A 16,492-nucleotide genomic window follows, 5' to 3' on the forward strand; every position below is an offset into this window, starting at 1 on the left:
TCCGATTTCCCCCGCTTCATTCTTCCCCTCCCGCTACCTTCTTCTTCTTCTTCTTTTTTTTTTTTTCTTAACATATATTGCATTATTTGTTTCAGAGGTACAGATCTGAGATTCAACAGTCTTGCACAATTCACAGCGCTTACCAGAGCACATACACTCCCCAGTGTCTATCACCCAGTCCCCCCATCCCTCCCACCCCACCCCCCACTCCAACAACACTCAGTTTGTTTCCTGCGATTAAGAATTCCTCATATCAGTGAGATCATATGATACATGTCTTTCTCTGTTTGACTTATTTCACTCAACATAATACCCTCCAGTTCCATCCACGTCGTTGCAAATGGCAAGATCTCATTCCTTTTGATGGCTGCATAATATTCCATTGTATATATATACCACATCTTCTTTATCCATTCATCTGTCGATGGACATCTTGGCTCTTTCCACAGTTTGGCTATTGTGGACATTGCTGCTATAAACATCGGGGTGCACGTAGCCCTTCGGATCCCTACTTTTGTATCTTTGGGGTAAATACCCAGTAGTGCAATTGCTGGATCATATGGTAGCTCTATTTTCAACTTTTTGAGGAACCTCCATACAGTTTTCCAGAGTGGCTGCACCAGCTTGCATTCCCACCAACAGTGTAGGAGGGTTCCCCTTTCTCCGCATCCCCGCCAACATCTGTCGTTTCCTGACTTGTTAATTTTAGCCATTCTGACTGGTGTGAGGTGATATCTCATTGAGGTTTTGATTTGGATTTCCCTGATGCCGAGCGATATTGAGCACTTTTTCATGTGTCTGTTGGCCATTTGGATGTCTTCTTTGGAAAAATGTCTGTTCATGTCTTCTGCCCATTTCTTAATTGGATTCTTTGTTCTTTGGGTGTTGAGTTTGATGAGTTCTTTATAGATTTTGGATACTAGCCCTTTATCTGATATGTCATTTGCAAATATCTTCTCCCATTCTGTCGGTTGTCTTTTGGTTTTGTTAACTGTTACCTTTGCTTTGCAAAAGCTTCTTATCTTGATGAAGTCCCAATAGTTCATTTTTGCCCTTGCTTCCCTTGCCTTTGGCGATGTTTCTAGGAAGAAGTTGCTTCGGCTGAGGTCAAAGAGGTTGTTGCCTGTGTTCTCCTTTAGGATTTTGATGGACTCCTGTCTCACATTGAGGTCTTTCAACCATTTGGAGTCTATTTTTGTGTGTGGTGTAAGGAAGTGGTCCAGTTTCATTCTTCTGCATGTGTCTATCCAATTTTCCCAACACCATTTGTTGAAGAGACTGTCTTTGTTCCATTGGACATTCTTTCCCGCTTTGTCGAAGATTAGTTGACCATAGAGTTGAGGGTCCATTTCTGGGCTCTCTATTCTGTTCCATTGATCGATGTGTCTGTTTTTGTGCCAGTACCATGCTGTCTTGATGATGACAGCTTTGTAATAGAGCTTGAAGTCCGGAATTGTGATGCCACCGGCTTTGCTTTTCTTTTTCAATATTCCTCTGGCTATGCGGGGTCTTTTCTGGTTCCATACAAATTTTAGGATTATTTGTTCCATTTCTTTGAAAAAAGTGGATGGTATTTTGATGGGGATTGCATTGAATGTGTAGATTGCTCTAGGTAGCATTGACATCTTCACAATATTTGTTCTTCCAATCCATGAGCATGGAACGTTTTTCCATTTCTTTGTGTCTTCCTCAATTTCTTTCATGAGTATTTTATAGTTTTCTGAGTACAGATCCTTTGTCTCTTTGGTTAGATTTATTCCTAGGTATCTTATGGTTTTGGGTGCAATTGTAAATGGGATCGACTCCTTAATTTCTCTTTCTTCTGTCTTGTTGTTGGTGTATAGGAATGCCACTGACTTCTGTGCATTGATTTTATATCCTGCCACTTTACTGAATTCCTGTATGAGTTCTAGCAGTTTTGGGGTGGAGTCTTTTGGGTTTTCCACATAAAGTATCATATCATCTGCAAAGAGTGAGAGTTTGACTTCTTCTTTGCCAATTTGGATGCCTTTGATTTCTTTTTGTTGTCTGATTGCTGTGGCTAGGACTTCCAATACTATGTTGAATAGCAGTGGTGATAGTGGACATCCCTGCCGCGTTCCTGACCTTAGGGGGAAAGCTCTCAGTTTTTCCCCATTGAGAATAATATTTGCTGTAGGTTTTTCATAGATGGCTTTTATGATATTGAGGTATGTACCCTCTATCCCTATACTCTGAAGAGTTTTGATCAAGAAAGGATGCTGTACTTTGTCAAAAGCTTTTTCGGCATCTATCGAGAGGATCATATGATTCTTGTTCTTTCCTTTGTTAATGTACTGTATCACATTGATTGATTTGCGGATGTTGAACCAACCTTGCAGCCCAGGGATAAATCCCACTTGGTCATGGTGAATAATCCTTTTAATGTACTGTTGGATCCTATTGGCTAGTATTTTGGTGAGAATTTTTGCATCCATGTTCATCAGGGATATTGGTCTGTAATTCTCCTTTTTGATGGGGTCTTTGTCTGGTTTGGGGATCAAGGTAATGCTGGCCTCATAAAATGAGTTTGGAAGTTTTCCTTCCGTTTCAATTTTTTGGAACAGTTTCAGAAGAATAGGTATTAATTCTTCTTGAAATGTTTGGTAGAATTCCCCTGGGAAGCCATCTGGCCCTGGGCTTTTGTTTTTTGGGAGATTTTTGATGACTGCTTCAATTTCCTTAGTGGTTATAGGTCTGTTCAGGTTTTCTATTTCATCCTGGTTCAGTTTTGGTAGTTGATACATCTCTAGGAATGCATCCATCTCTTCCAGGTTATCTAATTTGCTGGCATAGAGTTGCTCATAATATGTTCTTATAATTGTTTGTATTTCTTTGGTGTTGGTTGTGATCTCTCCTCTTTCATTCATGATTTTGTTGATTTGGGTCATTTCTCTTCTCTTTTTGATAAGTCTGGCCAGGGGTTTATCAATCTTGTTAATTCTTTCAAAGAACCAGCTCCTAGTTTCGTTGATCTGTTCTACTGTTCTTTTAGTTTCTATTTCATTGATTTCTGCTCTGATCTTTATGATTTCTCTTCTCCTGCTGGGTTTAGGCTTTATTTGCTGTTCTTTCTCCAGCTCCTTTAGGTGTAGGGTTAGGTTGTGTACTTGAGACCTTTCTTGTTTCTTGAGAAAGGCTTGTATTGCTATATACTTTCCTCTTAGGACTGCCTTTGCTGCATCCCAAAGATTTTGAACAGTTGTGTTTTCATTTTCATTAGTTTCCATGTATTTTTTTAATTCTTCTTTAATTTCCTGGTTGACCCATTCATTCTTCAGTAGGATGCTCTTTAGCCTCCATGTATTTGAGTTCTTTCCGACTTTCCTCTTGGGATTGAGTTCTAGTTTCAAAGCATTGTGGTCTGAAAATAGGCAGGGAATGATCCCAATCTTTTGGTACCGGTTGAGACCTGATTTATGACCTAGGATGTGGTCGATTCTGGAGAATGTTCCATGGGCAGTAGAGAAGAATGTGTATTCCGTTGCTTTGGGGTGGAATGTTCTGAATATGTCTGTGAAGTCCATTTGGTCCAGTGTGTCATTTAAAGTCTTTATTTCCTTGTTGATCTTTTGCTTAGATGATCTGTCCATTTCAGTGAGGGGGATGTTAAAGTCCCCCACTATTATTGTATTGTTGTTGATGTGTTTCTTTGCTTTTGTTATTAATTGCCTTATATAATTGGCTGCTGCCATGTTAGGGGCATAGATATTTACAATTGTTAGATCTTCTTGTTGGATAGATCCTTTAAGTATGATATAGTGTCCTTCCTCATCTCTTATTACAGTCTTCGGTTTAAAATCTAATTTGTCTGATATAAGGATTGCCACCCCAGCTTTCTTTTGGTGTCCATTAGCATGGTAAATGGTTTTCCACCCCCTCACTTTCAATCTGGGGGTGTCTTTGGGTCTAAAATGAGTCTCTTGCAGACAGCATATCGATGGATCTTGTTTTTTAATCCAGTCTGTTAGCCTGTGTCTTTTGATTGGGGCATTTAGCCCATTTACATTCAAGGTAACTATTGAAAGATAGGAATTTAGTGCCATTGTATTGCCTGTAAGGTGACTGTTACCATATATTGTCTGTGTTCCTTTCTGGTCTATGTTGCTTTTAGGGTCTCTCTTTGCTTAGAGGACCCCTTTCAAGATTTCCTGTAGGGCTGGTTTTGTGTTTGCAAATTCCTTTAGTTTTTTTTTGTCCTGGAAACTTTTTATCTCTCCTTCAATTTTCAATGACAGCCTAGCTGGATAGAGTATTCTTGGCTGCATATTTTTCTCATTTAGTGCTCTGAATATATCCTGCCAGTCCTTTCTGGCCTGCCAGGTCTCTGTGGATAGGTCTGTTGCCAATCTAATGTTTCTACCATTGTAGGTTACATATCTCTTCTCCCGAGCTGCTTTCAGGATTTTCTCTTTGTCTGTGAGACTTGTAAGTTTTACTATTAGATGTCGGGGAGTTGACCTATTTTTATTGATTTTGAGAGGGGTTCTCTGTGCTTCCTGGATTTTCATGCCTGTTTCTTTCCCCAAATTAGGGAAGTTCTCTGCTATAATTTGCTCCATTATACCTTCTGCCCCCCTCTCTCTTTCTTCTTCTTCTGGGATCCCAATTATTCTAATGTTGTTTCGTCTTATGGTATCACTTATCTCTCGAATTCTGCCCTCATGATCCAGTAGTTGTTTATCTCTCTTTTTCTCAGCTTCTTTATTTTCCAGCATTTCATCTTCTATATTACTGATTCTCTCTTCTGCCTCATTTATTCTAGCAGTTAGTGCCCCCATTTTTGATTGCACCTCATTAATAGCCTTTTTGATTTCTACTTGGTTGGATTTTAGCTCTTTTACTTCTCCAGAAAGAGTTTCTCTAATAACTTCCATATTTTTTTCAAGCCCAGCTAGTATCTTTAAAGTGATGATTCTGAACTCTAGATCTGACATCGTACTAATGTCCGTATTGAGTAGGTCCCTGGCAGTCGGTACTGCCTCTTGTTCTTTTTGTTGAGGTGATTTTTTCCGTCTCGTCATTTTGTGCAGAGGAGAATAGATTAATGAGAGAACAAAATGCTAGCAGAGTAACCACGTCCCCAGAAAATATACTCTAAACAAATCAGAAAAGACCTGAAGCAGTGGGATAAGAAGGGGAAAGAGAGAAAAAAAAAAAAAGAAAAAAAAAGAAAAAGATAAAAACAACAACAAACAAAACAAAAGAACAACAACAAAAGAAAAACCAGAATGTGATCAAATATGATCTATATGGTATATAGATCAGTGCCACACACTAGATTTGGGGTGTGTTTTGGTCTTTTAGAAGAAAGTGTCTCCCAAAATTTTAAAGAAAGAAAAACTTATATATGTACAAAAATAAGGGTTGATATGATGAAGGGATGGAAAATGACTGTAAAAATGGAAATTATAAAAAATTTTATAAAAGGAATTGATAAGAAGTTGTTTGAAAAAAGAAAGAGGATTTAAAAAAAGAAAAAAGAAAAAGAAAAAAAAAGGGAGAGGATGTGATCAGGCAGGGGAATAGAGAACACCATATACTAGAGATTTAGGGTATATTTTAATCTGTTAGAAGAAACTATCTCAAAATTTTAAAGAGAGAACAACTTATATATATAAGCCAAAAATATGGGTAACTACTATGAAGGGATAGAATATGACTCTAAAAATGAAAAATAAAAATGTTTTTTTTTAAAAAAAGGGATTGATAAGATGTTGTTTGAAAAAGGGAAAAAGAAAAATTCAAAAAGAAATAAAAAGACAGTTAAAAAAAAAAAAAAATTAACTTTAAAAGACTAAGGAATCATGGTAAAAAAGCCGTGAATTCTATGTGCAGTAGTCCCTTAGCGCTGGAGTTCTGCTGTTCTCATTGATCGGTAAACTTGGTCTTGGCTGGCTGTTCTCGCTGATCTTCTGGGGAGGGGCCTGTTGCCGTGGTTTCCAAATGTCTCTGCCGGAGGCGGAATAGCCCCGCCCTTGCCCCCTCCCGGCTAAGTAATCTGCTCGGGTTTGCTCTCCGGGGCTTTTGTTCCCTGCGAGCTTTCCGTACAGCTTTGGAGGCGGAGAGTGAAAATGGCGGCCTCCCAATCTCCGCCCCGGAGGAGCCGAGAACTCGGGCCCGCTCCTCAGTGAGCCCCCAGAGAAAAGCCGTCAGTCACTCCCGTCTCCCCGGTCTGCAGCTGCACTCCGTGCTCAACCGGCCTGTGACCACGCGTTTCTATCTCTGGCACCGGACCCGGTCTGGAGTCTCCAAACCCAGCAGATCCCTGCGGTGCGCTCCCGCGCGGCTCCTCCCGGGGGAGGAAGGTGAGTCTCCCCGGATCTGCCGCTTGTTGGGTCCCTGCTGGAGGAGCAGGGGCCCGACTGGGCCGCGGATCGCGGTTAATGGCAACCCCAGCTGAGAGCCCGCGCCTGGGCTCCGCCTCTGCAGCCGGCTTCCCTGCTGCGTTACCTGGGAGCTCTGCTGCCCTCAGGCACCCCCGGTCTTTCTGTGACCCCGAGGGTCCTGAGACCACACTGTCCCGGAGGGTTCCACCCCCCGCTGAGCCACCAGAGTGACGTCCCTCGGCGGAGCTGACTTTTAAAAGTTCCGATTTTGTGCTCCGCGGCTCTATCACTTGCCAGAAGCGGCCGACGGAGGCCCCTCCCCCGCCGTCTATCCTCCCGAATATCGCCTCGGATTCACTTCTCCGCACGTCCTACCTTCCAGAAAGTGGTCGCTTTTCTGATGAGAGAGTTGTTGCTCTTCTTTTCTTCGATCTCCTGTTGAGTTTGTAGGTGTTCAGAATGGTTTGATCCCTATCCAGCTGAATTCCTGAGAGGAGACGAAATCCAGGTCTCCTACTCCTCCGCCATCTTGCTCCGCCCACCTCAAATTGGGTTATTTCTTAAAAATCAATTATTATTGAGTTGTAAAAAGGTTTTATGTTCCTTCTCAGATACAAATCTGCCAACATTTTGTCCCAGTCTTTGGGTTGTCTTGTCCCTTTGATGTTTTCATTTAAAGCTCCATAGTTTTTAATTTTGATGAAGTCAGATTTATCTCTTTTTTTCTTGCTTTTGCTTTTGGCGGACCCCTAGGCTAATCCAAGGTCATGAAGATCTGCTTCTGTGTTTTCTTCTAGTTGTGGTTGTAATTCTCTTAGGTTTAAATCCCTTTGAATTAATACCTGTAGATCATGTGAGGAAGGGGGTCCACTTTGTTCCTTTCCATGTGGTTGTTTACTTGTTTCAGCATCATTTCCTGAAAAGACTATTGTTTCCCCCGAGTTGTCTTGGCAGCCTTTTCTAAAGCAATCGACCATATAAATATAAGGTTTATTTCTGGACTCTGAATTCGAATGGATTCGTTGATCCAGCTGTCAATCCTTACGCCACTACAACATTATCTTGATTACTGTAGCTTTGTTGTAAGCTTTCAAATGAGAAATTGTTAGTACTCATTTTTTCTTCTTTTTCAAGACTGTTTTGCTCTTCTGGGCCCCATTAATGTCCATGTGCATTTTAGGATGATTATGTGAATTTCTGGGAATAAAAAAAAAAGGCAGCTGGGATTTTGATATCAATTTCTTGACTATGTAGACAACCTGGGAAGCAGTTTCACTGATGTGCTCTACTGTTTTTCTGGTTTCTATTTCAATGATCTCTGCTCTAATCTTGATTTCCCTTCTCCTGCTTGGTTTAGATTTTATTTGCTGTTCTTTCTCCAGTTCCTTTAGGTGTAAGGTTAGCTTGTGCATTCACGATTTTTCTGCTTTTTTGAGTGAGGCTTGGGTGGCAAAGTATTTTCCCTTAGGATTACCTTAGTAGTATCCCATAGGTTTTGGACTGATGTGTTTTCTTTCTCATTGGTTTTCATGAATTGTTTAAGTTCTTCTTTAATTTCCTGGTTGACCCAAACATTCTTAAGCAGGGTGGTCTTTAGCTTCCATGTGTTTGAATTTCATCTCATTTTTTTCTTGTGACTGAGTGTCATTTTCAAAGCATTGTGGTCTGACAATATGCAGGGAATAATTCTCAGTCTCTTGGTATCATTTGAGACCTGATTTGTGACCCTGTATGTGGTCTATTCTGGGAAAGTTCATGTGTGTTGGAGAAAAAGGAGTAGTCTATTGTTTTAGGATGGAATGTTTGTATGTATCCCTGAAGTCCATCTGGTCAAGTGTGTCATTCAAATTTCTTGTTCCTTTGTTGATCTTCTGCTTAGACAGTCTATTGCTGAGTGGAATGTTGAGGTCTCCTACTATTCAACTATTATTATGGGGGGGCAAAGCAAGATGGCAGAGGAGTAGGAGACCTGGATTTCGTCTGGTCTCAGGAATTCAGGTGGATGGGGATCAAACCATTCTAGACACCTACAAACTCAACAGGAGATCAAAGAAAAGAATAGCAACAACTCTCTGAACAGAGAAGCGACCACTTTCTGGAAAGTAGGACGTGCGGAGAAGTGAATCCGAGGCGATATTCGGGAAGATAGACAGTGGGGGAGGGGGCCTCCGTTGGCCGCTTCTGGCAAGTGATAGAGCCCTGGAGCACAAAATCGGAACTTTTAGAAGTCGGCTCCACTGAGGGATGTTGCTCCAGTGGCTAAGCAGGGGGTGGAACCCTCGCAGGACAGTGTGGTCCCAGGACCCTCAGGGTCACAGAAAGACCGGGGGTGCCTGAGTGCGGCAGAGCTCCCAGGTGTAGGAGCGGGGAAGCCGGCTGCAGAGACGGAGCCGAGGTGAGGGCTCTCAGCTCGGGGTTGCCATAAACCGTGATCCGTGGCACAGTCGGGACACTGCTCCTCCAACAGGGACCCAACAAGCGGCAGATCCAGGGAGACTCCCCTTCCTCCCTGGGAGGAGTGGCGTGGGAGCGCACCACAGGGATCTGCTGGGTCTGGAGACTCCACATGGGGTCGGGTGCCAGGGATAGAAATGCTCGGTCACAGGCTGGGTGAGCATGGAGCGTGGCAGGAGACCAGGGAGATGGGAGTGATTGACTGCTTTTCTCTGGGGGCGCACGGAGGAGAGGTGCCCCAAGGTCTTGGCTCCTCCGTGGCGCAGATTGGGAGGCCACCATTTTATCTCTCGTCCTCCAAAGCTGTACGGAAGGCTTGCAGGGAACAAAAGCTCCCGAGAGCAAACCCAAGCAGATTACTTAGCCCGGACTGGGCAAGGGTGGGGCAATTCTGCCCCCGGCAAAGACATTTGGGAACCATGGCAACAGGCCCCTCCCCCAGAAGATCAGCAAGAACAGCCAGCCAAGACCAAGTTTACTGAACGATGAGAACGGCAGAACTCCAGTGCTAGGGGAATATGTACATAGAATCCATGGCTTTTTTACCATGATTCTTTAGTCTTTCAAAGTTAATTTTTTAACTTTTTTTTTTTTGTATTTTTCTTTTTCCCTTTTTCAACCAACATCTTATCAATCCCTCTTTTAAAAAACATTTTTATTTTTCATTTAGAGTCATATTCTATCCCTTCATAGTAGTTACCCTTATTTTTGGCATATATATATAAGTTGTTCTCTCTTTTAATTTTTGAGATCGTTTTTTCTAACAGATCAAAATATACCCTAAATCTCTAGTGTATGCCTTTGTTCCAGTCTCCTGCTTGATCACATTCTCTCCCTTTTCTTTTCTTTTTTTAATCCTCTTCTTTCTTTTTTCAAACAACTTCTTATCAATTCCTTTTATAAAATTTTTTATAATTTTCATCTTTACAGTCATATTCCATCCCTTCATTATATCAACCCTTATTTTTGTGCATATATAAGTTTTTCTTTCTTTAAAATTTGGGAAGCACTTTCTTCTAACAAAACAAAATACACCCATAATCTAGTGTGTGATATTAATCTATGCACCAGCCTGATCATATTTGATCATATTCTGGTTTTTATTTTTTTTTTTTGTTTTGTTCTGTTTTTCTTTGTTTTTATCTTTTTCTTTTTCTTCTTTCTTTTTTTCCCTTTCTTTTCCCCCAGCTTAGGGCTTTTCTGATTTGTTTAGAGTATACTTTCTGGGGACGTTGTTACCCTGTTGGCATTTTGTTCTCTCATTCACCAATTCTCCTGACACCTAGTCTCTGATGAAATGACAAGATGGAAAAAATCACCTCAACAAAAAGAACAAGAGGTAGTACCGACTGCCAGGGACCTAATCAATACGGACATTAGTACGATGTTGGATCGAGAGATTAGAAACATGACTTTAAAGATACTAGCTGGGCTTGAAAAAAGCATGGAAGTTATTAGAGAAACCCTTTCTGGAGCAGTAAAAGAACTAAAATCTAACCAAGTCAAAATCAAAAAGGCTATTGATGAGGTGCAATCAAAAATGGGGGCGCTCACTGCTATGATAAATGAGGCAAAAGACAGAATCAGTGATATGGAAGACCAAATGACGGAAAATAAAGAAGCTGAGAAAAAGAGAGATAAACAAGTACTGGGTCACGAGGGCAGAATTCGAGAGATAAGCGATAAAATAAGACGAAAGAACATTAGAATAATTGAGATCCCAGAAGAAGAAGAAAGAGAGAGAGGGGCTGAAGGTATACTGGAGCAAATTATAGCAGAGAACTTCCCTAATTTGGGGAAGGAGACAGACATCAAAATCCAGGAGTCACAGAGAACCCCTCTCAAAATCAATAAAAATAGGTCAACACCCTGACATCTAATAGTAAAATTTACGAGTCTCAGAGAAAAAGAGAAAATCCTGAAAGCAGCTCGGGAGAAGAGATATGTAACCTACAACGGTAGAAACATTAGATTGGCAACAGACCTATCCACAAAGACCAGGCAGGCCAGAAAGGACTGGCAGGATATATTCAGAGCACTGAACGAGAAAAATATGCAGCCAAGAACTCTATATCCCGCTAAGCAATAACTGTAAATAGAAGGAGAGATAAAAAGCTTCCAGGAGAAACAAAAAAACTAAAGGAATTTGCAAACACAAAACCAGCCCTACAAGAAATCTTGAAAGGGGTCCTCTAAGCAAAGAGAGAGCCTAAAAGCAACATAGACCAGAAAGGAACACAGACAATATACAGTAACAGTCACCTTACAGGCAATAACAATGGCACTAAATTCATACCGTCCAATAGTTACCCTGAATGTAAATGGGCTAAATGGCCCAATCAAAAGACACAGTCTATCAGATTGGATTAAAAAACAAGACCCATCGATATAGTGTCTGCAAGAGACTCATTTTAGACCCAAAGACACCCCCAGACTGAAAGCGAGGGGGTGGAAAACCATTTGCCATGCTAATGGACACCAAAAGAAAGCTGGGGTGGTAATCCCTATATCAGACAAATTAGATTTTAAACCAAAGATAGTAATAAGAGATGAGGAAGGACACTATATCCTATTTAAAGGGTCTATCCAACAAGAAGATCTAACAATTGTAAATATCTATGCCCCTAACATGGGAGCAGCCAATTATATAAGGCAATTAATAGCAAAAGCAAATAAACACATCAACAACAATACAATAATAGTGGGGGACTTTAACACCCCTCTCACTGAAATGGACAGATCATCTAAGCAAAAGACAACAAGGAAATAAAGACTTTACATGACACACTGGACAAAAGGGACTTCACAGACACATTCAGAACATTCCATGTCAAAGCAACGGAATACACATTCTTCTCTAGTGCCCATGGAACATTCTCCAGAATAGAACCCATCCTAGGTCATAAATCAGGTCTCAACCAGTACCAAAAGATTGGGATCATTCCCTGCGTATTTTCAGACCACAGTGCTTTGAAACTAGAACTCAATCACAAGAGGAAAGTTGGAATGAACTCAAATACATGGAGGCTAAAGAGCATGCTACTAAAGAATGAATGGGTCATCCAGGAAATTAAGGAAGAATTTAAAAAGTTCATGGAAACCAATGAAAATGAAAACCCAACTATTCAAAATCTTTAGGATGCAGCAAAGGCAGTCCTAAAGGAAAGTACATAGCAATACAAGCCTTTCTCAAGAAACGAAAAGGTCTCAAGTACACAACCTAACCCTACACCTAAAGGAGCTGGAGAAAAAAAGAGCAAATAAAGCCTAAACCCAGCAGAAGAAGAGAAATAATAAAGATCAGAGCAGAAATCAATAAAATAGAAACCAAAAGAACAGTAGAGCAGATCAACGAAACTAGGGGCTGGTTCTTTGAAACAATTAAAAAGATTGATAAATCCCTGGACAGACTTGTCAAAAAGAAAAGAGAAATGACCCAAATCAATAAAATCATGAATGAAAGAGGAGAGACCACAACCAACACCAAAGAAATACAAACAATTATAAGAACATATTATGAGCAACTCTATACCAGCAAATTTGATAACCTGGAAGAAATGGATGCATTCCTAGAGATGTATCAACTACCAAAAATGAACCAGGAAGAAATAGAAAACCTGAACAGAACTATAACCACTAAGGAAATTGAAGCAGTCATCAAAAATCTCCCAAAAACAAAAGCCCAGGGCCAGATGGCTTCCCACGGGAATTCTACCAAACATTTCCAGAAGAATTAATACCTCTTCTGAAATTGTTCCAAAAAATAGAAATGGAAGGAAACTTCCAAACTCGTTTTTGAGGCCAGCATTACCTTGATCCCCAAACCAGACAAAGCCCCCATCAAAAAGGAGAATTACAGACCAATATCCCTGATGAACAAGGATGCAAAAATTCTCACCAAACTACTAGCCAATAGGATCCAACAGTACATTCAAAGGATTATTCACCCTGACCAAGTGGGATTTATCCCTGGGCTGCAAGGTGGTTCAACATCTGCAAATCAATCAGTGTGATACAATACATTAATAAAAGGAAGAACAAAAAACATATGATCCTCTCAATAGATGCAGAAAAAGCATTGGACAAAGTACAGCATCCTTTCTTGATCAAAACTCTTGAGAGTATAGGGATAGAGGGTACATACCTCAATATCATAAAAGCCATCTATGAAAAACCCACAGCAAATATCATTCTCAATGGGGAAAAACTGAGAGCTTTACCCCTATAGTCTGGAACACGGCAGGGATGTCCACTATGAACACTGCTATTCAACATAGTATTAGAAGTCCTAGCCACAGCAATCAGACAACGAAAAGAAATCAAAGGCATCCAAATCAGAAAAGAAGTCACACTCTCACTGTTTGCAGATGATATGATACCTTATGTGGAAAACCCAAAAGACTCCACCCCAAAACTGCCTGGACTCATACAGGAATTCAGCAAAGTGGCAGGGTATAAAATTAATGCACATAGATCAGTGGCATTCCTATACACCACCACCAAGAGAGAAGAAAGAGAAATGAAGGAGTCAATCCCATTTTCAATTGCACCCAAAACCATAAGATACCTAGGAAGAAATCTAACCAAAGAGGCAATGATCTGTACTCAGAAAACTATAAAATACTCATGAAAGGAATTGAGGAAGACACAAAGAAATGGAAAAACGTTCCATGCTCATGGATTGGAAGAACAAATATTGTAAAGATGTCAATGCTACCTAGAGCAATCTACACATTCAATGCAATCCCCACCAAAATACCATCCACTTTTCTCAAAGAAATGGAACAAATCATCCTAAAATTTGTATGGAACCAGAAAAGACCCCGCATAGCCAGAGGAATGTTGAAAAAAGAAAAGCAAAGCCGGCGGCATCACAATTCCAGACTTCCAGCTCTATTACAAAGCTGTCATCATCAAGACAGTATGGTACTGGCACAAAAACAGAGACATACGTCAATGGAATAGAATAGAGAGCCCAGAAATGGAGCCTCAACTCTATGGTCAACTCATCTTCGACAAAGCTGGAATGAATGTCCAGTGGCAAAAAGACAGTCTCTTCAACAAATGGTGTTGGGAAAATTGGACAGCCACATGCAGAAGAATGAAATTGGACCATTTCCTTACACCACACACAAAAATAGACTCCAAATGGTTGAAAGACCTCAATGTGAGACAGGAGTCCATCCAAATCCTAAAGGAGAACACAGGCAGCAACCTCTTTGACCCAGCCACAGCAGCTTCTAGAAACATCGCCAAAGGCAAGGGAAGCAAGGGCAAAAATGAATTATTGGGACTTCATCAAGATAAAAACCTTTTGAACAGCAAAAGATACGTCAACAAAACCAAAAGACAACTGACATAATGGGAGAAGATATTTGCAAATGACATATCAGATAAAGGACTAGTATCCAAAATCCATGAAGAACTTATCAAACCCAACACCCAAAGAACAAATGATCCAATCAAGAAATGGGCAGAAGACATGAAGAGACATTTTTCCAAAGAAGACAACAAAGTGGCCAATAGATGTATGAAAAAGTGCTCAACATCGCTCAGCATCGGGGAAATCCAAATCAGAACCTCAGTGAGATATCACCTCACACCACTCAGAATGGCTAAAATGAACAAGTCAGGAAACGACAGATGTTGGCGGGGATGCGGAGAAAGGGGAACCCTCCTCCACTGTTGGTGGGAATGCAAGCTGGTGCAAACACTCTGGAAAACAGGATGGAGGTTCCTCAAAAAGTTGAAAATAGAGCTACCATATGAACGAGCAATTGCACTACTGGGTATTTACCCCAAAGATACAAATGTAGGGAGCCCAAGGGGTACATGTACCCAGATGTTTATAGCAGCAATGTCCACGATAGCCAAACTGAGGGAAGAGACAAGATGTCCATCGACAGATGAATGGATAAAGAACAAGTGATATATATATACAATGGAACATTATGTAGCCATAAAAAGGAATGAGATCTTGCCATTTACATCGACATGGATAGGACTGGAGAGTGTTATGCTGAGCGAAATAAGTCAATCAGAGAAAGACATAAATCATATGACCTCATTGATATGAGGAATTCTTAATCTAAGGAAACAAACTGAGGGTTGCTGGAGTGGTGGGGGTGGGAGGGATGGGGAGGCTGGCTGATAGACATTGGGGAGGGTATGTGCTATGGTGAGCGCTGTGAATTGTGCAAGACTGTTGAATGACAGATCTGTACCTCTGAAACAAGTAATACATTATATGTTAAAGAAAAAAAAGAAGATAGCAGGATGGGGAAGAATGAAGGGGGGGATCGGAGGAGGAGATGAACCATGAGAAACGATGGACTCTGGAAAACAAACTGAGGGTTTTAGAGGGGAGGGGGTGGGAGGATGGGTTACCCTGTTGATGGGTATTAAAGAGGGCACATTCTGCATGGAGTACTGGGTATTATATGCAAATAACGAATCATGGAACACTACATGAAAAACTAAGGATGTATGGTGATTAACATAAAAATAAAAAAGTTAAAAAAAGACTCTCTTATACTTTTTCTTTCTCTGTTCTTTGTATTCCCCCTCCCATTTGTTGATCTGTTTTGTTTCTTAATTTCCACAGGAGTGAAATCATATGGTATTTGCCTTTCTCTGATTTATTTTGCTGAGCATCATACACTCTAGCTCTATAAGGATTTTCTTAATCACATTGTTTTTCTGTAGCTTACTTTGTTGTAAGAATACAGTCTATGATACAGATAACATATACAGTATGTGTTAATCGACTCATTGGGTTAGAGGTACAGTTTCTGGTCAAAAGAAGGCTATTAGCAGGTCACTTTTGGGTGAGTCAAAAGTATACTCAGATTTTCAACTGCACAGGGTTTTGGCAGTCCTAATCCCTGCATTGTTCAAGGGCCAACTGTATGTTGAATAAAAGTGGCAAGAGTGGGCATCCCTGTGTTGTTCATGATCTTAGAGGAGAAGCTTTTGGCTTTCACCATTGCATAGGATGTGGCTTCTCGGGTATGGCCTTTATTATGTTCAGTTTCGTTCTCTGTATACCTGCTTTGTTGAGAGCTTTTATCAAAATGGCTGTTGCATTTTGTCAGATGCTTTTTCTGCATTCGTTGAGATGATCATATGATTTTTATCCTTCATTTTGTTAATGCGGCCTATTACTTTGATTTGTGGATGTTGAACCCCCCCTTGCATCCCTGAAATATTTTTCATACCTCTTCCTGTATTGTTGAATTTGGTTTACTGTTATTTTGTTGAGGATTTTTATATCTATGTTCATCACAGATACTGATCTGTAATTTTCTTTCCTTGTGGCATCTTGGTAGGTTTTGATAAGGGCAGTGCTGGCCTCCTAAAAGGAGTTGGGAAGCATCCCTTCCTCTTGTTTTTGTGGAAAAGTTTGAGGATTGGTATTCATTTTTCTTTGAAAATTTGGTGGAATTCACCAGGAAAGCCACATGGTCCTGGACTTCTGTGTATTGAGAGGGTTTTGATTACTTATTTAATCGCCCTATGGGTAATTGGTCTGTTCAGATTTTCTGTCTCTTCGGGATTCAGTCTTGTAAGGTTGTATGTTTCTCGGAATTTATCCTTTTCCTCTAGATTGTCTAACTTGTTGGGGTGTAATTGTTCGAGTGGCCTTTTATGAGCCTTTGTATATCTATGATATCAGTGGGAACATCTCTTTC

Source organism: Mirounga angustirostris, unplaced genomic scaffold, assembly GCF_029215605.1.
Source record: "Mirounga angustirostris isolate CCGP_5_RB_7025 unplaced genomic scaffold, mMirAng1.0.hap1 SCAF_14, whole genome shotgun sequence".
NCBI classification, from domain to species: domain Eukaryota; kingdom Metazoa; phylum Chordata; class Mammalia; order Carnivora; family Phocidae; genus Mirounga; species Mirounga angustirostris.